We start from the raw sequence: 27,226 nt of genomic DNA, 5'->3' as shown, positions 1-27,226 counted from the left end.
TACATTAAAGCAGTTACTGAAGTAGATATTAATAGAATCTTTATAAATATAGTTGGTTCGATGTGACTTCTTTTCCTCCCTCGTAAAATGAAATTTAAAAATGATATTTGGTGAACATTGATGACAAACACACGTGAATATTTTTTTGCCACACGACTTTTGATGCATTGTGTTTTCTCGTATTGTTTTGCCGCTGCTGTTTCGTTTTTGGAATCTATAGTGTATTGATGCCTGATAGTATGCTTGCAAACTGACTTCTAAATTGTTTTGGTGACACCGAGATATTCCCTCTTAGCGCGGGAAATAAATCGAGATCTTTTGAAGAAGTTGCCTTGATTCAGTGCTGTCACATTACAAGTGGTATTCCTGGCTTTTGTGAGTTGAATGCATACTATACACACACACACACACACACACACATATATATATATATATATATATATATATATATATATATATATATATATATGTCTGTACATTCAACTCACAATAGCCATATATATATATATATACATTCAATATATATATATATATATATATATATATATATATATATATATATATATATATATATATATATATATATATATATAATATGTATATATATATATGTTATATTTGTATGTATATATGTTGTTGTGTTTGCTAAAACTGCGTTAAGATATTTTTATAAGTACGTTTACAAACTACTGATAACAGGGCTTGTAACCGTGTCTGCCCATTCCCTCCCCCCCCCACAAAAAAGAAGACAACATTCGCCTTCCGCATTATGCTTGTAACCACTGAGTCGAGATAAAACCACGGAAAATTTCCATAAAAGTTACTTCAAACTAGCATACTGTTACGCAGACGGTCGAGCACCAATATATCACCCTACCTATACACAATGCGCCACTCACTCTCACCTTGTACACAGTCACACTGCCTGTGTAGAAACTGCGATCATTTCAGTCCGTGTTCTCATCTGTGCCTTTTTCCCAGCATCGTCTATTTCATCCTCTGCTTTCTGCTAAAGAGTCCATGCATTACGTAAGTCTACAGTCTTTTCACCACAAGACCAAACCACCTGAAAAAACAAAAACATTTTTCTTGTTAACTAGTGTTGTTCTTCATATCTCAGTTTCAATTTACTCATGATACATTATAATAATAATAATAATAATAATAATAATAATAATAATAATAATAATAATAATAATAATAATAATAATCTTTTAGTGAAAATGCGCACGTGATTTTTGATACTCACAAATATTAAGCCAGAAATACATTTAATGACGTCTTCACTATACCTTAGGAATAACTTAGGCTCAAGAGGAATTACAATTGATAAACGCGTCTGCCCAGTAAGGATTCGAATCCAGGCTTGGGCTGATACTCTTGTCACTTATGATTCTCCTTGGGTGTAAGTTAATCCCCAAGGTATATTGATTTTATTAATAACTATTTGGGGATTAATTCTCTCTCTCTCTCTCTCTCTCTCTCTCTCTCTCTCTCTCTCTCTCTCTCTCTCTCTCTCTCTCTCTCTCTCTCCAGGGCAGTTAATGAATAACAATAGGCTCGATCGCTGGAAGTTAAGGGAAACTGGAATATGTAATATTTAAGGCAGTTCATGTTCATTAAGGAATTTATAATAATGTCAAAATCCGGAATCCCTGTGCTTGATTGTTTGTTTTTAAAGTTGTCAATAAATTGGAATGGAATGGAATATAGAGTTTAGGCGAAAGGCCAATCACTGGGACCTGTTAGGTTATTCAGCGCTGGAAAGGGAATTGAGAATGGGTAGGTTTGACAGGAGTAACAGGAGGAGAACCTCGCAGTTGTACTATGAAATAATTGGTAGGAGAAGGTGGACAGCAGGGAATGAAAGGGGTTGCAGCTAGGGGCCGAAGGGACACTGCAAAGAATCTTTAGTAATGCCTACAGTGCTCCGGTTGAAAGTGGATGATAATTTTATATTTAGTCAGTATAAGAATTAGGCTAATCAGTTGGTCCGCTGGTATAGTGGTTAGTGTCATGGTATGCCACTCAGATGTCGCGGGTTCGCGTCTCCCCCAGGGCGATGAAAAATCACTGGCTTTGTATCATGATCAGTTACTGCCGCAATGTGAGGTCTACCGTGGGAGGTTAAAACCAACATTTTCTGGAAGCTTGAATTTCAAGTCAATGGCTCCTGTGTGTTTGTTCCATATGAATAGCTGTCATCTACTGAAATATTATTATTATTATTATTATTATTATTATTATTATTATTATTATTATTATTATTAATTCATATCACCGTCATTTTTGTTTTTTGTTCGTAGTATACGGTAATGTTTCTTACTATAGGCTGTAATCCGCGTGTTCAGTCATCTGTTACGAATATGATTTACATTGTAATGTTGCCGTGACGACTTGAATACTCTCAGGCTGCGTTTAGATAATGATTACCAAATTCTTGAAAACTCACCTAATGACTAAAGTGAAGAACATGGAATTAGCCCATATTTTAGTTTTTATATGAGACGAAAGTTTTTGTTTTCTGTGTTGTTTGTATTTTAAGCCCCTTCCTTCCTTTACTCCATTGTCACTATTCAGGCAAGTCTCATGTCTCTCCCGCTGTTTTCTTGTCAACAGGTAGAGAAATCACAGGGGGAAGTTGAAGTTCTGTCTGTTTGAAGGTAACTTTTGGCTACTCACTCAGAGGGAGAAACTTGACATGCTATAAAAGCAGTAGAACTTTTGTTCGGGAAAAGGCGAAAACGTTTTGTGATGTGTCTCTTGTCAGTCTGAAATGACAAATGAATTGGTTTCGATGCCAATGCAGAAATATCAGTGCTGCTTACAGTATTACATTTTAATGTGTAGCCTACAGTGATGTTATTATGAAAATTGAGACCTAACATGATCTTCAGTAGCCTGTAAAATAGGAACGTGACCATTATATGTATTTTTTCTTCACGACATTTGAGTGTGCAGTTTTCGTACATATAAAACATATTCCCATCAGTTCGCAGAAAAAAGCTAATTTACAAGTATTTATTCAGATTACGGGAAAACCAAGTTTTTTTTTTTTTTTTAATCGTCACTGTATAATAGGCTATGTACTGTATCTAATCTTGATAATTACCATAATATAAGTAGGAACAAAAGTTTCAACAATATCAACAATTTACTTTCGTACCCTAACAATATTTTATAATTTTTTTGACATTAGGCTATATTGTCAGTGTGTTATTTTGTAAATAGTTATTTTTTTGTAGAATGTTTCACACGAGGCCGCTTTTATTTTTGACATTCAGTATCCGATATACTAATCATTCAAATTATGGTCATCTGTCAGCAGTCTCAAATCTTTAAGTTGTAAATCCAGTATAAAACGCTATTCCCTGATAGGTTAGATATTCGAGGAAAGAGCATGGTAGGCTACACAGCATAGACTCATTCATGTAATTTTGATTTGTGACTATGTTGCTGGGATTTGGTGAGCCCACAAAGCAGGAATAAAAGATGAAAACGATGGTATTAGACGGTTTGTAAAATCAAGGATAGTAAAAAATAGATATATAGGCTATACTGATAAAATCTTATATGGGTAACTACAGAAGAATATTAACATTGAAATGCATAGATTATAAAATGTACACGCTAAAAATATTTATGTCAACCGGAAAGGTAGGATAAAATTATATTTGTTAATGTTTGGTAAATTTAAGTCAGTTTTGATAAAATTCTGCTTGTAATACCGTTAAAACTGTAAAATATTGTAGATTTTCTCTACTAAAAAAAAAAAAAAAAAAAAAAAAACTCATTCTGTGTGTATGGTAGTCACTCCGGCTCATCTTCAGTGACGGTGAGAGGGAGGAGAGCGAGCAGCACTGCACTGGATCAGGTTACCGCCTCTGCGAAACGTTGCCAAGTTGTCAATTTTCTGTGGGATTAAATGCGGTAGTTTAGCAAGAGCTAAAAGGAACGGCTTCTCATACTTTCTTCAGTAAGGAATTCATCATACCTTTTGATTCATTTGACTGAATTAGGCTATGTGATTTATTTTCTAGCCACTGGAAAGTACTGTTCAAGCTCTTCAGAGTTTTATTCGAGTAGTTTCGAATACAGTTTCCCAATGGCAAGAAAATTATTCATTTATTCGAAAAACTCAGTTTCCTCGGCTGAATTTGGATTCGTCTGAACCCTACAGTACTTGGCACACCGAAAGTCACGTATTAATGGTAACTTCATCATTGTAATTGGACAAGTATCTAGTGCTTTTGTTTGCACTTTGAGATTTCAAACATGTCATTTGGCGTGGAACAGTGTCCACAACGCTGTCGTTTGGCCTTGAAACTTTTGACTATACAGCCTGATCAGTGTAGGATTAGGCTATAACACGAAATAGGCCTATGCTGCTAAGAGGAACATTATTTGATCTTTGCCATTTGCCATGCAGGCAAATGGTGTAAGGTTTTTATGCTCAAGTTCTGGAATTTGAAACAAGTTTTTACCATAAAAAAGTTGCTGACATATATAATTTTAAACCAGTAACCTCTATCATTTGGATTCATTTAATTTTTTTCTAACTTGTTATGTCATTTGATCTCTTTTATTTTAATGTTTAGGATGTGTTCAGTAGGTTTCTGAAACATGAAGCAAACGGAATGTGAACCTTATTGATCATGTTCCATCTTTTGCCTCATTTTATTCTCAGATTGATGGTCAGTTTTGGTTGTTGTGCTTGTTTTTTTGTTGTTGTTGTTCTGTAAATTTATGTAACTTTTTATAGTGTTAGAATTTATGCCTACAAGAGGTGTGATTAAAGAGGGAAGAGCTTGGTATGGAACCTCGGCTTAGTCTTTCCCTGTAGTATTCAATTATATTTGGCTTTTACCTTTGTGTGTGTATATGTATATATATATATATATATATATATATATATATATATATATATATATATATATATGATTAGTGGGCTACCAACTACACCATAGCCTACACTCTTGTAAAACACTTGATCCACAAAACCCACACTGCTCTTTTGCTATTAATCATTCTCTTATCAGTCTTACTTTATCAGTCACATTCCTATCATACACCTTTCCGAGGATAGCCTGCTTGATTGATAGCCTAAGTTCCCATACATGTAGTAGTTGAGCTCTTATCACCTGTTCCTATATATGAGAGTACTTATGCTATTCTGAATATTTCCCCAGTCCAAATATACTGTACGTTATAGCCTCCACTGATCAGCAGTCGAGTCCAGCGATTACCACTGTAACCTGCCTCATTATTTCTTTTGTAATACCATTAATTGTTTGCACCTTTCCTTTCGTATCTTATTTATCATCCTTACATTCTCAGTAGACATTCCGTAAGTATTGTCAGATTTAATCTCAACATTAAAGTGACAGCGTGGGCGTAAAAATCGGTCTAAAAAACGTTATGCCATATGGCTGGAATAATGAGGAACGTTTGAGGGAGGACAGAATGGATAGTTGCGAAACACTGGATAAAAAAACGAGTTGTGAACGCAGCGTGGCGTGGCTGGTGTTTGGCGATGAAACAATTTTATGAAGTGATGGTGAAGATAAATACCAGAAACTGGGGCAAGCTATTTAAGAGAGTAAAGTTGAAAGTGAATGCTGGCGAGAGTTAGGTCTTGAGGGTAATTGGCTAGCCAGGAATTTGGGAAATGAGTACGGTGCGGATGGTGGAAGGACGGAGTTGGTAATTCAAGTTAGATTTAGTGGATGGACAGAATGGGAAACGAGCTGAGTTACAGAATAGGCGAAGCAATGAAAATACTATAGAGAGTCGGCCAATAACAAGCGATCTCCATGCGGAAAGCGTGATCTCGGGCGGCTAGATTGAAACTCCCGGTCCTACACATAGCCTATATTGCAGAGACAACACTAAAGCGGCACATTGCCTTCCCCTCGTTTAATTATTATATAAGAATGCGTTATTACATTACAGGGAGATTAATCATTAATGTACAATACATTTCGAAATATTGTTCTGAGATCCTTTGTAGTTGAAGTACAGAACTGTGGATTCTAATCTGTACCTATCTCAAATGCATGGTGTAATTTGTAAACAAACCGCCGACAGATGGCTAGCCAAGTCATTTCTCATTATTCTAAAGTTTGGAAGGATACTCAGGGAGAATGGTTAAGTAATAAAGTAATTTTTATTTATTTGGAATAAATTTGTTCTTAAGGACAAATCAATAAAAAATACTGCTTAATCAATAGGCATAGTTATAAGGATAAAACAATAAAAATACTGCTGAATCATTAGGCATAGGTATAAGGATAAAAAGTAAAAATACCTTCCAAATCAACAGGCATACGCCGACGTTTGCTCGGCCAAGATTCTTTTCCTTATTGTTACCACTCTTACAGGCCCCTCCCCCCCCTTTTTTTATTCTCGTGGCATAACGATTCGATCATTTTTGCCACAGAGAAATTGTTTTTTTATATAGGCTATGCGAAATTAAGTTGTACTTAGAATAATGTTCAAATGCAATAGCATCATATAAAGGGAGTAGTTTAAGGCATAGCCTAGGTCTAACCTAGGCTAACAAACTTCATTCCTTGTTCAAAGCAGTAGTTAGCCTAGGCTGCGAAACTCATTTTCTTGCTGTCACTAACATATGAGACCTATTCTTTTGATGAAAATATAAATTAAACCAGGATTTGTTACATAAATAAAAAATACAGCTATATTTTTTTACTTTGCCTATAATAATAGGGATTATTTTCTACGGTTTTTTTTTTACGTCGTCCTGAAATACTCTCCCCAAGTATGACGTCACGGAATTTTGTTGAGAAACCACGTTTGATAAAATGTATTTTGTTTAACAACTTGAACGCTACCTTCACATGGATAAAACTTAAATTTTTATGACATAGACAATATCCTACAAGCCTACCTAGGCCTACTGCAAAGAATCCTTGATGGCTGACAGGATACAACCTGTGCCCTTAGGCATCACAGTGACATGGTCAAAAGACGATCGTTGGTGACACAACCAGTATCCTTAGGCCTATGTGCTACTAAGCACTTTTAATAAAGACCAAGATTTTGTTTTTTACTTTATATTATGCAACACATATAAGATTAATGATGTTCTGGTTTCAAAATTGAAATCGCCACTGAACTTGTGTGCCACAATGTTATGCTGAAAACACAAGACGTGTTAACAGAGAAAGTGTAACTACTAACATGCCATTTATCTGACCTGTACAAAATGTGTAAATAAATTTCAGTATGCTTTGCTTACCTGTGGAATGTTATTCCATTTTCTTCTGAAGAACTCCTGTTCCCATTTCTGCAATTTATAAGCAGCACAAGATACCGTTATGAAGATAAAGCACTTATTTAACTGCCGAGGTTCCCAGGTGTTTGAAGAGGTCTGCAAGGCTCTGCACTGCCGCCCTGGTGGCAACGCGTTGAACTACGTACATAGTACTAGTACAGTGCGGTACTTAACTAGTACAGTACCTATAGGTAACATCTCCAATTACTGTATTGTTGCCAAAACGCGGATAATTAAGAAAATTTGCGAAGATTTGATCCAAATATATGGATGCAGAGCTGAGACCTGTACGCAGTAAGCATGGGTCTAGGTCCGCAGATGTAGTGCAGGACTTTTAAATCATATTTTCCAGGAATAAAAACTTTGATTAAGAGTGTTTGTAAATCCTAAGTTTTGGGGGAAATGAGAAAGAAACAGATTGTACTAGATGTGCAAGATATGTAGTTCATTGGCGCAAAGAGTTCGACACGCTGCAGGTGAGTCATCTATGTTGGTATCGCAGATGAGATGCCTTGAATTATGGGCATTTTCTGCTCGTACAACTTATTCTGGATTATCTGTTAAAGGATGGAAAGTTTGAGCTTTTGTATAGGGAGATTTTTAATTCGAGGGTTTTAGTAAAAATTTACACAATTTCTCAAATCACCGAACTTTAGGTACTTTTCATAATTCTGTACTGAGCTTTTGAGGAAATTGCACTTGCATTGTGCAGATTTAACGTCTGTTGCTTTTGTGGAGGATCATTTGTTATCCTCCCTTTTAAAATCTTTTAACTCTAATAAACAAAGATGCTCGTACTATAGGGAAGGTGGGAACATGCTACTTGTTTTCAAGTAGCCTTTTTTTTCAGTCAGCCTTTAGCACTTTTGCTTTTCTTTTTATTTTCGAAGCATTTTTATTTAATTTGTAACGTTTTCTGGGTATTCAGAATTTCACTAAAAGTTGCAGAAATGATCAGAACTGACATTTAGTTGAAAAGCTAAAATGAAATAAGCTCATCTTAGATACAGTATCGCCCAATTTAACTATCACAGCTACGTAACATTTTGCCCTTGAAAAGGAAGAGAGCAAATATATATATCTGATATAAAAGCGAAACTAATACGTCAGTGCCATTTCAAATGTCATTGTCCACAGGGCCCCCAGCTTAAAGGGGATGGACTAGACCTAGGCATCCCCGGGTGGAGCGAAAAAGATGGAGAGTCCAAAAGAGCAGGCAATGGAAATACTGCATGGCGCCACCTACGCGGCATTCGTGCACAGAAAAGTTCGTTCGTTTGTTTTCTTCTTCTTGCGTCCTTAAGATAGAAAGCACCGCAGTGCCTTACCACCGATGGAACCTTCACCCTTAAACGCGGTGGGGGCGGCGGAGTAGGGGAAGGGAGGTGCGGGCAGGTGGGCGTTAAGGAATCGGGGTTCGAATATATTTTTATAATCTTCATAATGAATCGTGAACACGCTGTGCTCTGTCCTCCCCCTCCCAAAATAAGTATGGTAAACCAGTAAGGTTTGTTAGGCGATAATATTTTGGTATGTTTTACAGGTAACGGTGATGAGTCTGGTTTTCTTCTCTCTCTCTCTCTCTCTCTCTCTCTCTCTCTCTCTCTTAGCATGTTATAAATGTAATGAAAAGACTACTAGGGTATTCAACCGCTGTTCCGCATTGGAGAACGTAAATTGGTTGCTTTGTCAGCAGTCAATAGGAGCCCAAATACAGACTTGTGCCACCCAGCTTAATCGCTGCTACCTCTTTCTATTAACTTCAGTTATTCTTAAACGCCATATGCTCTCAATAAATCCTAATATAATTCTTTGTTAAGTAGAAAAAGAATTTATTGTAACTCGGTTATGGAACTGAATCCGGGTAAAAAAGTCACAGGAAAAAAGTCACAATAATCTTTCCTAGATAGTGACTCCCAAGGGTTGTAATCCGGTATGTATCCACCTTTGCGGCGTGTTTAGTACAAGCCCGCTGGGGATTTCCGTATAAACATAAACAAAAGACTGTAAATATCATAAAGATAATGATCCCCAAGAAATATTGTGAATTTTTCCCTTGTGACCATATTACCGGCCACCATAAATTAATGTGACTTTTGTTCTTGTGACTTGATTACCGGCCACCACGGAACTGCTGCACTCGACGTGTGTAGTCATTCACTTCACAATATGCACAAGGTCGATACATGATGACTGAAGTGGTTTCAGATTCAATCATCGCTCTGGACATTTTGTAGCGGAAAATAAACAGCGAATGCCAATTTGCTGTTATAAATAGGGCTTTCATTGAAGCTGATAAGGCGCTGTCATTTTGGCTGGATACCTGTCGAGTTCTGCGGTTATCAGGTGGGTACGGTCTTCACATCCTGATAAGGAACGTGTCGTTGTGCCTTCTACTTTCTAACCCCACCGCAATTTTAGTCCTAGTCCAATCAAGTTGTAAGTGTCCTGTAGTGTTTTTTTTTTTGTTGAAAAAATGAATATAGGTTTTTCATAAGAAAAACTTTGTCTTTGAACATCACTATTAAGCCATAGAAAGTTTAGCTTAGCCTACTCGCGGAATTACGTTCAGTGTAATTGGGAAAGGCCATGTTCATAAGTTCTCCAACCACGATCAGTACCCGCAGGCAGAAAAATGTGCCTCTCTCTCTCTCTCTCTCTCTCTCTCTCTCTCTCTCTCTCTCTCTCTCTCACTTTTAAACACGGTATGGCAACCTATATAGGTGTCAGCCGATGTGATTTTGCCTTTTTAAGCTACTTGAAATAAATAAATTTTACCTTGAGGTTCTTGTTCCCCTAAACTTCACGAATCTTGGAGAACCAGTTTTGTAACTACGCAGGGGTGTGTGTGTGTGTGTTGGAGGAGGGGGCGACTTTATTTGATCATGATTAAGAAGGAAACAACACTGCGAGGTTTACAACTTAGGGGCATTATTAAATTAAATAAGTATTTGTTAAGAAACTTAACACTAGAAGTAGGCCTAGGCCTAACCCTGTCACCTTGCGTAGAGATGTACCAAACATGGTCTGGTTACCAATCACGTAGTTAGTTGGTAAATGATTTGGCAGACCTCTGAACTCTTTTAGGTTCTTCTCGGGCTGGGAATCTTGAAGCGTAACTTTACACCAAGCTGCCAATATTGGTGGCAAAGATTGACGTCGCACCTATTTGTTACCTGGCCAGGCCTATGTGTAGCCTTCGATTACCTTTTTTTTTTTTTGCGTGGGAAGGAGAGAGAGACCGACCAATTTCTGTAGTCTGGCGTCACTACTACACAAGTCATGGACACCAGCAAAAATAAGAATACACTGTAAGTTAAAATAGCAGAGCAGAAGTTCAGTTAGCCTGTTTTAGCGGATTTAAATTACGGAACATGATCAAAGAGGTGTATTTACGTCAATAATTTTGCTAAAAGCATTGAATGAAAAAAAAAACACCTGTTTTAAGGTGAGAAATTGATTAGGCCAGTGCGCCGCAAACATGTTTAGGTACAAGTTATCAAGGCCAGTCGAAACTGGCCACAAGGTTCAAGTTGCATGACGTATGGTGGGTCATTTAGGCCTATATATACGAAAATCGTTACAAGTTGTTACTGCATTTAGGCCTACGCCAATGGCAATAATGACTGTTATATTCGGCTTCTTGGGCGCGTGATAATTGACAGAGTAATTTTTTTTATCATTTTTTTTTTATGGAAATAATGGTGTCATCCCAAGAAGTAAGGCCTAACCTGAGTAATACGTTCTGTGGATGTATTTCGAGTATCAAAGAATAAGAAGATAAAGAGATGATAAGAATCTTATGGAAGAGAAGAATGAAATTTATCAAACGGAAGTGGAAAAGCCAGTTAAATAATTAAAATGTCAATAGGCGTAAAATGTATATGAAATCGTAAAGTAAAAACATATAAAACTGTCAAGGATAAAGAAGCAGTCATGTGCAAACGGGCTATTAAAAGATGACAGAAAACTAAAAACAGATTGAATTAAATGTCGGAACACAAATAGAGATCCTAATTATACTCATTTTAAGCAGATTTGGAAAAGGTCCACCATTATAGCCAAAACTCGATTTGGTCAGGATCAACGCCGAAAATAGAAAACGAACGAAAGAAAAAGAATGATCCGTTGTCAGATTACCTCCCGTGCTCGCCGGGAGTTGCTTTTCCACCTAAAAATAGAATCCTCGTGTTAACTGAGATCCTCTTTCGAGTTTTCACGACGCGAAAGCCCTTGGTGCGTGGGTAGGTGGGGGCCAAGGATGGGGGTGCGGTTGTCATGTGGTTGGACAGTGTGCTTTGGGGATTACAGCCTGCAAAATCAGATGTAGTGAAACGTGCTTCTTGAGAAGGGGAGGTTGGAGGTCGCTCGTTGCCTCCTCTTCCGCTCTGTCTTGGTCAGAGTTACGTGTATTTTTTTGCAAGGTCGACCTAATGTTGCGTCTTCATAACGAAAAAAAAAAAGCTTCAGGTATCAGGTGACGCGTAAGCTGGAAGCGATGTTGTCTGTTTAAAAAAAAATTGCATACTGTAGAGACATTGTCGGTTTGTGAATGTAATTGAGAAATAAGTTTGTAACCGCCACCGATGAAATCAACATCACTAAATTCGTAGGTTGTGCATTAAAAAGATGGTTCTAAGGAAGGCCCTTAAATTCGTTGTAATAAAGAGACCGATATGCCAGCAGAAACCACGAAAAGAGGGTGGGGGTGGGGTGGGGGGGAAAGAATAACAAAAAACAAATGAATGCTTGAAAACTGAGATTACAAAATGAAAGGAGAAAACAAATCCAGAACTTGGCACAGCGGGAGAGAAAGTGGTAAGCTCTGCAGTTCAAGAGTTACTGACAGGTGTTGTGGAGTCATACGAATGGATGAGAATATTCTCTTTTAAGCTTATCAGAACAGTGGATGAAATAGCCCCAAATAGAGAGAGTGAGATAGCGAAGCCACTTTGTGACAAAGAAAAGAAGAGGAGGCAAAAGCGTGGGGTCAATGAACCGACAAGTTGCCTTTGATTTAGTCGCATGTCGAACAGGAAGAAACGCCAAGGCACTTGAAACATGGGAGTAATATTTCCAACTGAGACGGCTACGACAAGATTAAAGTTTGAATTGAGAGAAATCACTAATTTTCCGAGATATATTTAGACATTTCAGGTAGCCTACGTGATCTCTCAAAAAGAAATATGAAGTAACCAGGGAACACTCAGAATGTTGATGGCTGCGAAATGGAAGAACAGGAAATCTTTGAGTTATGCAACTTCACTAAGTAGTGGGATTCCCATTGAAGCATGATCTCTAGATCAGATTTTTATTTTTACTTTTTATTGAAAGGATTAAACTTGCATTATTTACAATTACAATATTTACAATATGGCTACAGTATGCATCAACTCAATATACAAAGGCATTCATTTACATAAGGATAATCCCTCTAAACTGACACTTCACACATCTTGCTTTAGTTTCTGGCTGCTCAAAAACAGTAATTAATATACTCAGAATTAGCAGACTATGTAAGTGCAATTTGAGGCCGAGCGTAAACGTCAGAATGCTGTCAAGCTATTTTGACAATTTAGTAACTGACAAAAGCATGAATATGAGAAGAGGTAGACCAGAATAAATCACGCGACAGGGAAAAAAGAGTAATAAGAAAACATAACTGGACACCACTAAAAATGGCAAGGAAATATGAGTTGCATCGTACAGCAGATAGCCTGCAGCGTAAAGCAGTTAAAAAAAAGACTGAATGAGTGTAATAATAGAAGTATAAGCAGGAAGTGTGGTTAGCGTAGCCACATGCCAGAATGACAAATGCAGTAGACAAAGAAGAGTGACAACTGAAAACATTTTTTTGTTCCCCACTGTCATAACCAAGTGCAGTACTAGCAAGATGTGAAATATGATCCCAGTTCATCTTACCTAACGGAGACCATACTGCTGATCTAAAAAAGGAGCGTCGAATTTTATTTCTTTTGAAAGGAGTTTGTTATAATTTCTAATGCCACTGTTAGTAAAAGACATAACCAAAGAATGATGGTGAGGTGAAGGATAAAACAACAACTCTTCTTTCGGAATGGCTGCAGTAACAAAGGTTGAGAGAATTGATAATCAGGCAAAAGAACTGCGGATGAGGAGAGCCGGTTCATCTGCAAATATCGCATGGGGTAGGCTTGCCCTTCTGGTCGACAAGAATGCAAAAACCGTACTGATTTTCTGACCATAGATTTATACTGAAGGTCCAAAACCCCATGATGGGAAGAGTAGAGGGGGTTGGTACCATTTGCATTCCTGGGAAATGCAAACTGTGTCAGGGTTTTCACCTCAATATGCTATTTCCATTTAGCTGTTTACAACTCTTGGCAAACTGGTTGAAAGATGTGTTACACTTGTTCGTACTTAATGGTTTAGACTGTACACCTATTACTGGCAAGATATTTTTGACTACCTTTGTGATGTGGAATTTTCTTTCTCTAGGTATAGTTTCATAAACATCATTTAGTAGATGCATCTTTTTCTGGTTATAATTAAAAAAAACTGTTAAGATCGTGGCGTAAGAAGTATTTATCACAAAATAAATAAGGGCCAAAATGAAATGGCAAGTTAAACAGGTTCAGAGGCTTATATACCATCCTTACTAAGTTAGAGGCTACATCAGTTTGTAGTGTTAGATCAATTTGGAAGTTGAATAGACCGGGACCTCCACCTAGGCCTAATTGTCTTTTAAGTGAAAAAGAGGTGGTGCTGTGAAATGGTACTATACGGTACTAGATTTTTATCAGAAAGAGGTAGTTAATTTATTGGCGTAAAAGACATGGAAATATGTCTTTCATTCTAAACAGGCTGATTCTGGAGTGATATTAGCCCAAAGTTCCTCGCAAGTTCCGTTGTTTGCGAAAATAATAACATGGGTAGGCCTAATGTAGTGGATGTTGCTGTGCAGAGCTTGAATAGGATAGCTTTTCGTGCTGTTGGCTTTTATCGAGTATTGGATTAAATTTACGACTTCGTCGTTGTCAAAAATATTGCGTGACTTGCAGTATTGAATTTTTAAAAGGAATATTTCGTAAGATATGTACACTTCCTTATGAGTGCAATACACACACAACACACATACATACATCATAAGTATGTATGTATGCTTTTTTTTTTTTTTATTCCGGAAGCTTCCTACTTGTCATTAAAATTAGTATTGATGGTGATGTGAATAATATACGTGCAGATGACGAAGAATTTCTCTGCACTCGAAAAACAATTTTACATCTGTGTGGGATAAAAGAACAATAACATAACAAGGTTAATGTTGCTTTAAAGAACTTTGTCTTTTTGCCCCTCGAACGTTAAAGATGAGACTTCAAACTGCGTCAGACGAACGCTAAAGTTAGTAAACAGAATGAGATAAGTAGTCAACAGGAACATGTGATGTGTCGAGTTGAGTGGAAATGTCATTGCGCCACATAAAACAGTTACGATAAGAAAAATGGTTCACGTGCTGTGTATCAATATCGCATTGTAGGCTACAGACACGCATATATGTATATGAGTATATATATATATATATATATATATATATATATATATATATTATGTGTGTGTGTACAATACAATACTGATACACAATATGTGAACGATCTTTATATATATAGCTTATATAGGCCTATATATATATATATATATATATATATATATATATATATATATATATATATATATATATATATATATATATAAAAACAGTTGTATATAAAAAAAAATGGTTATATATATATATATATATACACACACACACACACACACATTACACACACACACTTAAAACAGTTATATATATATAAAAATATATTATATATATATATATATATATATATATATATATATATATATATAGTACACACACACACACAGTACAACACAATACTGATACACAATATGTGAACGATCATTCATATACACATATATATATATATATATATATATATATATATATATATATATTATGTATATATATAAGCAAACCTATTAATGTTTAGTTCAGCTGTAGCCTATAAACAACAATGATGAACGCGTTATTGAGTCCGTCTGATTAGCCCTATGCCACTAGTGCACTGATACCTTATCAGTGCAATGAACACTGTTGCAGATTACAATGAGACCAAAGATTGAAGGATTAAGGTACGAGAATAAACCTGGTGGGAGGTATCACAAACTACGAATAGATCGAATCGGTATTTTATTGATAATGATTTACATTTCTTCTGACGGATGCGTTATGAAGTCCCAGTTAGGAAATGTCAGAGGTGATCGATATAAGAGTGGTGGGGTGGTGACGCTGTGTTTAACCTGTTTTTGTTGTGCTTGATAGCAAAGTTCACTTTTAAGCTACGGTACCTGATTATAACACCTCATTACTTATTCACAGGTGTGGGACCTGGGACCTTGAACTCCAAGCCGATAATAAAGATTGCTGTTGTGGTAATTACGTGGCTTGATTATGAAAAAGAAAAAAATGAGATTACTTGAACAACCTAGCCTGAAAATGTTTTTGAATATTTTTCCTCTTGTGAAAACACTAAAGGAAATAATTAAAAGAGAGAAACTTATTTGTATTAGGGAGCAGGTTTTAGATAAGCTAAATTGGTTAGCTTACATTCAAAGTAAAGCGAAGAGGCAAAATACAAAGAGAAAATTCTCGAATGGAAGTAAAGAATGTCAGAAAACGAAGCAACACAACCACCTAGGGAAATAGATTGTTATCATTAAGCTGTTTCAGTTCATTTAGACTGGGATGTCTTTGAATCGGTATGATTGATTGTTTTTCATACTTTGTCTGTGTGCGTACACAATTATTTATCGGCGGATTTTTATGAAGCTTTACCCAGAAGGTGGACCTAGGCTAATACCCTTTGCTATCGTAGGCTCGAAAAAAGTAGGGAGTGTGGGACTCTTAACCACGAAGTAAAGAAAGGGTTAACGAAGACTTTATCATCATGGTTTTTTTATGTCAAGTTTTTCTATTGCAAGGTTAGACAAGTACACATATACCCTAAATATATATAAATATATGTTATTCAAGTACTGTTTACGTTAAACTGCGACAATTTTACCATGTAGGCCTAGATGACTTTGCAGTTTGCACTCGTGACCGAATCCAAAGTTGGAAGAAGCCTCTTAACTTCAGTATCGTGATTTCTTCTCATCAAATTGTAAACAGGGACCGATGAAAAGGGATGGAAACAAATACTGGGAACGTAATAGTATTTTAAGGTGTGTAGCGAAGTCGTGAGTAACAGGCTGTCTACAAACTTACCGATTTATTCAAATAAATAGACAGGTCAGTAACGCTTGCGAGCGGAAACGTAGTGCTGGACACAAGGACATAAGCTGGCCAGGTAAGATTGGATGGTGTGTGGGTCCGTTTAGGACCCTACAAAGGTTTTTTTTTTCCCCCAAATTACTGAATCTCGAGGCCTTTGCCAAATGAACTGCTAGTCTAAGGTTCTTGGTTCCACTGAGAAGTGTTTGGTAAAGGTCAGGTTTCTCTCTCTCTCTCTCTCTCTCTCTCTCTCTCTCTCTCTCTCTCTCTCTCTCTCTCTCTCTCTGTGTGTGTGTGTGTGTGCTTGGTAGCACTGATATCAGATTATTTTGGTAAACCTCTCGGTCACAAAATGATTGTCATTCCAGTTTTCTCTCTCTCTCTCTGGTAATATGTGGTTATTCCTGTAAACGGTGCAGACTTTTTGCCACTGAAGTTCTCTCTCTCTCTCTCTCTCTCTCTCTCTCTGCGTGTGTGTGTGTGTTAACGATATCCGGTTATTTTTGTAAACCTCTCGGTCACGAAATGATTGTCATCAAGTCTCTCTCTCTCTCTCTCTCTCTCTCTCTCTCTCTCTCTCTCTCTCTCTCTCTCTCTCTCTCTCTCTCTCTCTCTCCTTGTGGTATTGATATGTGGTTATTGCTGTGAACTTCTCGGTGCAAACTTGTCATTGAAGAAGTTCTCTCTCTCTCTCTCTCTCTCTCTCTCTCTCTCTCTCTCTCTCTCTCTCTCTCTCTCTCTCTCTCTCTGAGGTCATGATATGCGGGTATTTCTGTAAACCTCTCGGTGCAAAACAAGTCTCTCTCTCTCTCTCTCTCTCTCAGTGGCAGTGATATGTGGTTATTCCTGTAAACCTCTCGGTGTAAATTTACTGTCATTAAAGAAGTTCTGTGTGTGTGTGTGTGTGTGTGGTAATGATTTGCAGTCATTTCTGTGAATCTTCCGGTGCAAAATTATTGTCATTAAAGTTCTGCAAAAGGATGTATTTTTTCGTTTTTTTCTAAGTGTCAGTGGGGATACTCGCACTGTAATTGCCCAGAGTGTGTGAAGATTCTGACCTATTTCGTCATCAAAGCGCTGATTTAATCCTCCGTGTAGGCGCAGTGGAAAACAGTGCATATCAGATTAGAAAACTTTTGTAATTATCCCCATCTTTGTAGCATATCAGATTAGGAAACTTTTGTAATTATCCCCATCTTTGTAACAAGTTGACTTAGACTGGTTCCAGTCAGTCGACCGTGAAAATGGCCCACGCGCCCATCATGCAACAGGTTTTGATGATCGCACTACCTAAGGCAGTTCTAGCTCCGGAAATTTTACATCTCCTCGTGGGAAAGGCTCAGCAACTCAAGTTTATTGTAAAAAAAAAAACCGATAAAAAAAAAATAATTCATGTTTCTTGTACATTTTTTTGTAAAAGTATTTATCTATGATTGTTTGTTTTGTACCATATTTGAGTATCAGTAAAGGTACTTCATTTGTGAATGGTTGAAGTGTATGACTTATATAGTCTATTAAGGATGTAAGATTGATGATTTGTCTAAATATAAGTGTATATATTTAAAATGTAAAATCTGGTTATAATGTATTATTTAAAATAAAAGAAAAAGAAAGCTTATTGTGCGAAGTTTTTGCTGATGTGATATGAAAGTGTTGCCTTCGTCGACTTGAACTGGGAAACCTTATCGTACCGGAATGAAGCGAACCTGTGTGAGAAATTATGTGAAATGATAAGCTATAGATTTATTGATTTAGGCCTATTTCATCCCTTTTTTTAAATTTTTATATTAGATCTGCGAGTCCAGTGGCAAACAGAAACACAGTATCCCGCTGTGCAGGTTTGGAGTTCTCTTCCTGCTTCTGTATTCAGAGATTTATTAACGTAGCCTATCTTTCAGAGGTTTGGTCTATCGTTATCCTGGGGGTCTAATCTCTCCGTTTAATTGTTTAATATTCCCTCAAGCGTGGGCTACAGAAGAACATTATACTTCGATCAAGAAAATAATTTTGTTGGTATTGATCCTGAGTACATATCACCATTTTTTTCAAGTCTTTGGTTATTGTCTTTAGCGCCCTACAATTCTTCGAAATTTTAAAAATTATGAAATTTGACAAGTAAAATTATTCAAAGTTATGTTTACAATCTCACCGTCGCACTATAACAAAACTAATGATGATTTCAGGCCCAATATCCAAAGAATACCATTCTTTAGATATTGGTTAGGCCTACGCTTCGTATGAAAGATCCAGATATCGGAGAAGTAAATCTAGCCAATCCACTGAAAATCTATTTGATTTTCTCACACTAAAAAAAAAAAAAGTTTGATTTACTCACAGTCAGTTCAAATCACAACACCATTTGGGCGAGTACTTGTCATCTGGTTACTTCGAGGGTTTTCACTTTGGGAAGGTCGTAGGTCGTTCCTTCTCTCTGATGCTACTTGGCAACTAGAGGGATTTGACAATTGTCACTTAACATGTCGGGCTTCGAAGGGCTATGCATACGAATGTACCAGCTCTTTCGTAACCGTTATCTTTTCTCTTTTAAAGTAGGATTTGTGTCGTACATTGAGGGAGGTAGATTTTCTTTTTAAGGGTCAACCCAGTACCCTAGGTAACCTTGTTTGTATTAGACTTCAAGGTTGTTCCCTCTACAGTTTACTGTCAGTTCTTTAGTGAGTACATAATTGCCACCGATATATTTTCGTTGTTGACGGTGCAACTTCTGCTCACTTAGGCCTATGTGTAGCGGTGCTCATCTGAATCTATCTTATGAAAATTGTCGGCCAATGTTTTCATTCATGGTTTTTCTGATGTTGCATTTTCCATGCCTGATTTGAAACGTAGCCGAGGGCCCCCGAATTCTAACGTTATGCAAACTTCTGGAGCTCCAGAGCTGCTCATCTTGACGGATTCAGTTTTCCAAGAGGCTGCAAAGTCCTTCAGATTGATTTTCCGTGTACTTGATATCTTGTAGTATGATTCCAGTATCCTTCACGTAGCATGTTATGAAAATGTCAGTTACAAACATCTAATACAACATGGGTCGGTCGGGAGCCAGGTAGCTCCCGGCATAGAGGTCCTTCTCGGGGCAGCCTTCTCAGGAAGGAGGCAGGTCTCCTGCCAGGCCGAGAAGTATCCCTAGAGGAGGGCCTCCCTTAAGGAATGCCCCCCAAGAGGGAGCTAGGGCACCTCTTCCAGGGAGTCCCTCCTCTGGCCTTGCCTTCGTAGGAGGGAGTCAGGGTTTCGGCCATCCTCTCTAGCTAATTACTTCTTAGAACAGTTGTGGGATTTTCGCGAAGTTTCACCCTAGTCTGCAAGAGACTACATTCTCAGTCTACAAGAGACTAGGCTATACATTCTCAGTCTACAAGAGATCACATTCTCAGTCTACAAGAGGTTACATTCTCTTGGTGTTATGTAGTGATGGCGCCTTGTACAGTGCTTCTCGTTTATTCCAGACGTTGTTGTCATGAGGTTGATAAATGCACGGACAACTGAAGGTAGACCAGTGCTTGATTTTTTTTTTAGCCTAAATTCTATGAATCTAATCCTGCCAAGTTGGGATGCATCTCTGTAGGAAGGCCTAACCACTGGGGTGGGGGCCAAGACTTCTTAGGGAAGCATCCAGAGATGCCTTTCCAGAGGGAGAAAGGGCACAGCCAACAGACATGTCCTTCTTCACGGCTGCCTTCCTAAGGGGGAAGCAGGGCTCCTACCAAGCTGGAAAGGCATCCCTGAAGGAGGGTATCCAGTGCCTCCTTTTGGATGCCTTCCCAGAGGAAGTCAGGGCATCCCTGCAGTGAGGCCCTCATCCAGGGCTACTCTCCTAGGAGAAAGGTAGGGCTCCCACCAGGCCGTAAAACATCATTACATGGATGATGGCCAAGGTTTCCAATGGAAGGCATAACTTTAGGTGGGTCTCCAGCCCTTGTGGATGCATCAGGGGTCCCTTAGAGGAAAGGCAGCTCAGGAGGAAGTCCTCCTGTGTGGTTGGTGGGCACCCCTGGTCTTCCCATAGAAGGAAGCTATGGAGGAGAGAGCCCCCCAGCAGAGTGTGGTGTCCAGTCCTTCTTGGGGAAGACAGACCCAGAGAAGGGCCAGCTGATCTGGCAGGGGCATTGGGATTGAAGGGGAAGGCTTACCAAGCAGACGGCTAATGAAGCACTTTCAACAGGTTACTTTTTATTGAGTCAGTGAAGGCTAATCTGCTTTTTGATAGGCATTCTATATTATTATTATTTATTATTATTATTATTATTATTATTATTATTATTATTCATCGTTACTTGCAGGTTTGATCAGTATATTTTCAAAGATTAGTATATAGAATGCTAGTTCTTCATTGTTTTGCGTGTCTTCCGAAGAACTCCACTTCATTTAATGAGACATGAATGCCATTTACGAATTGTTATATTTGCGTGTATGCGTACATGTCAACGTAAACGGAATATCCGTAAATCATACATATATTTTTAATATAAATGCCTTACGAACGTATGCATAAAACCACACGGATTATTAATAACTGGGTTAAAAATTTATATACTGCTTATTACTTGTTTCGTAAAATGACGAAGGACCACGAGCGATTGAACACACGAATAACTCTACGGTAAACAAAGAACAAATTTGGTGTGGATTGTTAATTTTTTTGTTTTGGTTTTTTGTAAATTACAAGAATTTTGTATGGATTTCACAGGTGCCCCCAGTAAGCGACACAAGCGGACATCCGAAATTTACTCGTATGTGTCTCTCAGTTAATTTTAACGTTACATAGAGTGATGACAAAATTCTTATGATGTAAGATCGTCATTCCAAACATTTGATCTTCTCGTGATATTTAAAGAACACGCGTGCATGTCCTGCGGGTTCGCGTCTCCCCCAGGGCGATGAAAAATCACTGGCTCTGTATCATGATCAGTTACTGCTGCAGTGTGGGGTCTGCGATGTGAGGTTGAAACCAACGTTCTTTGGAAACTTGAGTTTCAAGTCAGTGGCCACTTTGGTGTGCTAATAATACCCCTAAGCGGATGTAGGTACCAGGATTAACATGTTCGAGAATTCGTTAAAGGGTATTCCGGACGATTTTTTTTTTTTTTTTTTTTTTTTTGTGCTTGCGTGCGAGAATTTCGGCTAACGAAGAGGAGTGGAAAGTTTGAATATGATATCAGGGTTCATGTGCATTTCTCTGTATGCGAATGAACAGACGGGTCTGTGCTCAAAGAAATGTAGATAGAGAGAGGAACAGATATTGAACACAATGGCGATGATAAGGAGATGGCTGAAATTATGCCAATTCGAGCAAGCACATCAATTATCGTTTGCTAGCGAGACCTTCGCTGAATTATTTTAAATTTAAAAAAATTGCTCAAGTGATTGAAGTAAACCACAGGACAGGAATGATTTTGTAAGCTTGATAATGTACCTCAAATTCGATGAAAGCATTTCTTGAAAAATCAGAAGTAACATATATACATTTAAATATGCTTTGACATTTATATATTTCATACAAATTTAACTCGTTTATGATAATTCCAGGAAAAATAAATGCAATCTTGAGTTGTTAATAAGACCGAGGCGGGGAGGGGGAGGGAGGCGCCAATGGCCGAGGGCCCCCACCCCACCCACCACCACTGGCTGCTCCCTTAGAAGGTCGCCACATACGTATTTTATGTTTGAAGTTCATGGCAGTGACTGTTCTCCTTCTCCTCCTTTTCGCGTTTTTTTTTTCTTTAAGAAGTGGGTCATTCATTGCTTTGTTTCGCTCCAAGTCTGCATTTCATTCTTTTTAAGTGAGAGGTTCGTAAGGTTTCTCAGTTATTCGCTGGGCATCTCCAGTGCATTTCCTCGAGCCAGGAACATTCTGATTGTGTTCTGAAATTGCTGAACTTTGTTGCATGTTTTCTCTGTTTTGCATTTAGAATGAGACGTATCAAACGATTTTGTTGGTGCTGTTTTGGCTTGTTATCTGCGCGTCACCTACTCCGAGGTGCAAGTACTAAACATGGCGGAAGCTCCTTGGGACGCCGTGTTTAGTACTAGCTCCTCGGCGATCAAAGTATTGTATACACCCATTTCTATACCGTGTGGTCGACAAATTATTGTATTAATAATAAACGATATCTTCTTGCGGCCGTCTACTTTATACGGTGTTTAGTACTAGCACCTCGGAGTAGGTGGCGCGTAGATAACAAGCCAAAGTAGCACCATTTTATTTTTTTGTAGGCCTAGACATGTTTACATGCATTTTTGGTTTCTTCAGAATAACCAGCATAGACCTTAATATTTTCAGATTAAGTTAAGCTATCAGAGCCGAGTGAAAATAGCTTCATTACCGTTATGGCTTGTAATTATAAATCATAGTTGAGACACTTGGTGGTGATGACATGACATAGCTGAAGTGTTAGTAGGAATGGTAATAGTGGTAGTAGATATTTAAAGGATTTTTAAAGATATACGAAACTCAGTCCCAAAATTAAATAACTATAGTTTGTAAGCAACTAACAGTCTGCTAACTAAATAGGCAACGTGTCTAGGGAGGGATATGCTTGGGTGGTATCAGTAGACCGAAGAATCTGTGTAGAATTTCCTACACTAGTCTCATAGTGATTAGTTTTCTGTTGTCATACAAATATGCGAAGTTTTTTAAAACAGATACGTTTTTCTTTCCTTCTTCCGGATGCGTAGAATTGGCTACACGCAATCGAGCCTGTCTTTTGAAGTACAGTGGCCTGATTTAGAACCAACGATAGACCTGTTATCTCTAATCCAGGCCACGGTTCGAATCCCGGCCGGCTCAGAAACACTTATCAGTTGTAATTTCCTTTGGCTGGAAGTTATTGTCAAGGTATAGTGAATTCGATATTAAATGGTATTCGTGGCTTGATATTTGTGTATAAGTGTAGGTTATGTGACAAAATTCATATATATATATATATATATATATATATATATATATATATATATATATATATATATATATATATATATATATATATATATATATATGTGTGTGTGTGTGTGTGTGTATATATAAATCATGTATGTATGTTTGTATGTATAAGGATATCTGACGTACGTCATTGTAAATATTTGAAGTATTTTCCTTTTTATTTATCGAAGTAAACGGGTTAGCTTATATAGGCTACACACGAGAATTCAAGCTTTAGGCCAGTCAGTTCTTTCAAGGAATATTGCATTTGATTCTGTCGGCATATTTTGACATCTTTCAGTTGCATCCGAAAGTTACAATTCATATGAATGTAAATTAAATAATTGTGGTAAATCTCATGCGGTGCACTGTAGGCATAACTTGAAGTTCTTTGCAGCCTCCCTTCGGCTCCTAGCTGCAACCCCTCCATTCCTCTTACTGCAACTCCTCTCATATTCTCTTTCTTCCATCTCACTTTCCACCCTCTCTGAACAGTGGATTCATTGTGCAACTGCGAGGTTTTCCTCCCGTAACATCCAAGGTCCTTTAAATATACTCAGAATATATATAAAGGCCCTTTGGTCCAAATTCTGTATTCTGTTTTATTGCCTCATCCCATTGTTAGATTTCGTTGCCTAAAGCGTTTGCTTCGTTAGGCCTTATGAAATATTAACACCGACAGAATTGACGCATTCATTCCACGACTAACGTTGGTAGGCTATATAATCCTTCCTTTTGCAATGTTCCCTCAAATGCCTTTTATGCTACGGCGTGCGCAAGGTGATCCTCAAGCAACTCCTGTTGAAGCTTGCTCTCTCTCTCTCTCTCTCTCTCTCTCTCTCTCTCTCTCTCTCTCTCTCTCTCTCTCTCTCTCTCTCTCTCTCTCTCTCTCGTCCAGCCAGTGAAGAATTAGAGGAATATATTTCTGGTGATAGGAATTCATTTCTCACAATAATGTGGTTCGAATTCCACAATAAGCTATAGGTTCCGTTGCTAGGTAACTAATTGGTTCTTGGCCACGTAAAATAAATCTAATCCTTCGGGCCAGCCCTAGGAGAGCTCTTAGGCTAATCAGCTCAGTGGTCTGGTTAAACTAAGATATATATATTATATATAGTCTCTCTCTCTCTCTCTCTCTCTCTCTCTCTCTCTCTCTCTCTCTCTCTCTCTCTCTCTCTCTAAGAAGAAGAAGAAGAAGAAGGAGGAGGAGGATTTTTTTTTCTGACAAGCAGTGTATATGCCTTTGCCCTACCTTAACTGAGGATTTCTTGTCTGTGAGCGTGAGAGAATTTTTTTTTTTTTAATTATACATACTTTATTTTGGTATGTAAATGGTGTTGGTTTAGCTAATATTACATGTTACATCAAGGAGCATCATACACAAATGTACATGAAATAATCACTTCAAGAATGAAAGTACAATACTACAATATAAATCAATATTACAAGATTTAGGCCTATTCATCTAAAAGTATGACACCGAAAACTTGAAACTATCCTTCAGTATAAAAAGAGTAAACCATAATTAGAACATTTAAACTTAAATCTCCTATTGAGTTTACAAAATTCCTCTCAAGTTGTCTCTTGGTTATTTACCCCTGGCCGTATCTTCTTCATGCTCATACACACACACACACAGTCTACATGCAAAACTGTTATTCGCGTAATGGGAAACTACATGGTACGGTACTGATTCTCTTTGGCAGCGTTAGATCTTGTTCAAGCGTGCGAGTTCTTGATACCAGTAAGACTGCACTGATATTTTTGCTTTGTTTCTTGCACACCATTTCGGTGATTAGGAAATTAAGAGATTAGTGAAACAATATTGGAACGCCATGTTTCAACCTCACACACCTCTCTAATCAAAATTATTACGAAGTCTAAGAATGTTGATGGCGCCAACAAACTAGTAAAAAATGCACCAAAGTTTCTTCGGCGCAATCGAGTTTTCTGCACAGCCGCTGCAGCGTATAATCAAGGCCACCGAAAGTAGATCTCTCTTTCGGTGGTCTCAGTACCATGCTGTATGAGCCGCGGCCCGTGAAACTAACCGCGGGCAGGTGGTGGCCTATCTTAAATAGTTGCCAGAGGCGCTCTTGTGGCTAACTTTAACCTTAAATAAAATAAAAACTACTAAGGCTAGAGGGCTGCAATTTGGTAAGTGTGATGATTGGAGGGTGGATGACCAACATACCAATTTACAGCCCTCTAGCCTCGGTTGTTTTCAGGATCTGAGTGCGGACAGAAAAAGTGCGGACGGACAGACAAAGCTGGCACAATAGTTTTCTTTTACAGAAAACCAAAAAGCGTGCATGAAATGGCAAATGTGAGTGTTAAGATGGTTCGATCTAGTGGAGAGAATGGAAAACGGGAAGTTGGCAAAAAGGGTGTATAGTACAAAAGTGTTGAGAGGAAGGAGAAGAAGACCAAGGAGTGCCGTAAGTGGAAGAGAAACGGTATTAGAGCGGAAGGGCTGTAATATCTGGAAAACTAGGTCCAGTGAAATGGAATAGTTTGTTTAGGTCGGTTTGACGTGCTGTTGGAGTGTTTCCCTCTCGCTCTCAGCAGTGAAATATGAAGGGCAGTAACTTGCCATTTTTTTTATGAAGCCATCCTCTTAGGTTTGGGGGGGGAAGGCGTATTGTGGAATACATACATACACTATTTATTTATTGATTCTGTTACCGAATGAGGTGCAACGACCCTGATCTGTTTTGGCGGTGTTCTGTAACACAGATCGCTCCCTTTGATTACCATGACGCCAGGTCTTTGATCTGGCACTTTTCTGATTGGGTGTCATTGAACTTCGCCCTTTTACCAGAAAATCGATTGTGGCTCTGCCTTTGCAGGAAGTTAAGAGAGCGACCTGTTTGCAACTGGGAAATACAGTGAACACCTGGTCCTGCAATTTTTTTTTTTTTTTCAGATGGTTCAAAGGGTGAATTTCCTCTTAATATATGGGGACGCTATATCTCTGTTTCTGTGGCCCACTTTCTCTAACAACTCCTCGTCATATTTCCCGTAAGGGGTAGTGCCATCAGTGCACCTCACGTGGTGCACTGTAGGCATTACTTAAGGTTCTTTGCAGCGTCCCTTCGTCCCCCAGTTGCAACCCCTTTCGTTCTTTTAGTGTACCCCCTTTCATATTTTCTTTCTTCCATCTTACTTTCCACGCTCTCCAGGCAATAATTGATTCAAAGTGCAACTGCGAGGTTTTCCGCCAGTTACTCCTTCAAAGCCTTTCTACTCTCAATTTCCCTACACCGCTGGAGGACCTCATAAGTCCCAGCGCTTGGCCTTTAGCCTAAATTTTTTATTCTAATCCGTTCCGTTCCTCGTCATATTTCACTCTGTTCATTTAATTTTGTTGACATGCAAATAGATTAAGTAACATGATGAGGATTAATAATTTGAATGCAGACTGATTCAGATAAGGGAATCCACTTGAAAGTCAACAAGATGAGTCAGTTGCCATTTTTCTACTCCGAGAAAATTGTGCTTGAAGCTACAGAGTATTTTAGTATTTTCACGTGCAATACTGGATAAGTTTTCTTGGCGTTGTTTCATACTGTGTGAATATTGTACGAATTACGTTGTTGCTATATTCATCTGTTTGTGTGTTGTGATCTTGATGATTTCAGCTGCATATTTTGATTAGACAGTTAGTTTTTTTTATTTTTCA

General features: G+C 38.0%; 1 protein-coding gene and 1 long non-coding RNA gene across 26 annotated transcripts in view; one reads left to right on the top strand and one right to left on the bottom strand.

The window, feature by feature from the left end:
* Positions 1 to 7,398, bottom strand: part of LOC136854055 (uncharacterized) — a 178,886-nt gene extending 171,488 nt beyond the window's left edge. For all 3 annotated transcript variants that reach the window (XR_010857614.1, XR_010857612.1, XR_010857613.1), the window contains exons 1-2: positions 7,262 to 7,398; positions 906 to 1,066 (exon numbers count right to left, since the gene is read on the bottom strand). This is a non-coding gene — a long non-coding RNA (uncharacterized lncRNA). The remainder of the gene's footprint in view (positions 1 to 905; positions 1,067 to 7,261) is intronic.
* Positions 1 to 27,226, top strand: part of per (period) — a 221,500-nt gene that overhangs the window by 3,587 nt on the left and 190,687 nt on the right. The gene's annotated exons all lie outside the window — the stretch shown is intronic.

This window comes from Macrobrachium rosenbergii, chromosome 28 (assembly GCF_040412425.1).
Source record: "Macrobrachium rosenbergii isolate ZJJX-2024 chromosome 28, ASM4041242v1, whole genome shotgun sequence".
Classification (NCBI taxonomy): Eukaryota; Metazoa; Arthropoda; class Malacostraca; order Decapoda; family Palaemonidae; genus Macrobrachium; species Macrobrachium rosenbergii.
The sequence above is the reverse complement of the archived record's forward strand: the minus strand, read 5'-3'. Positions and strand labels throughout refer to the sequence as shown.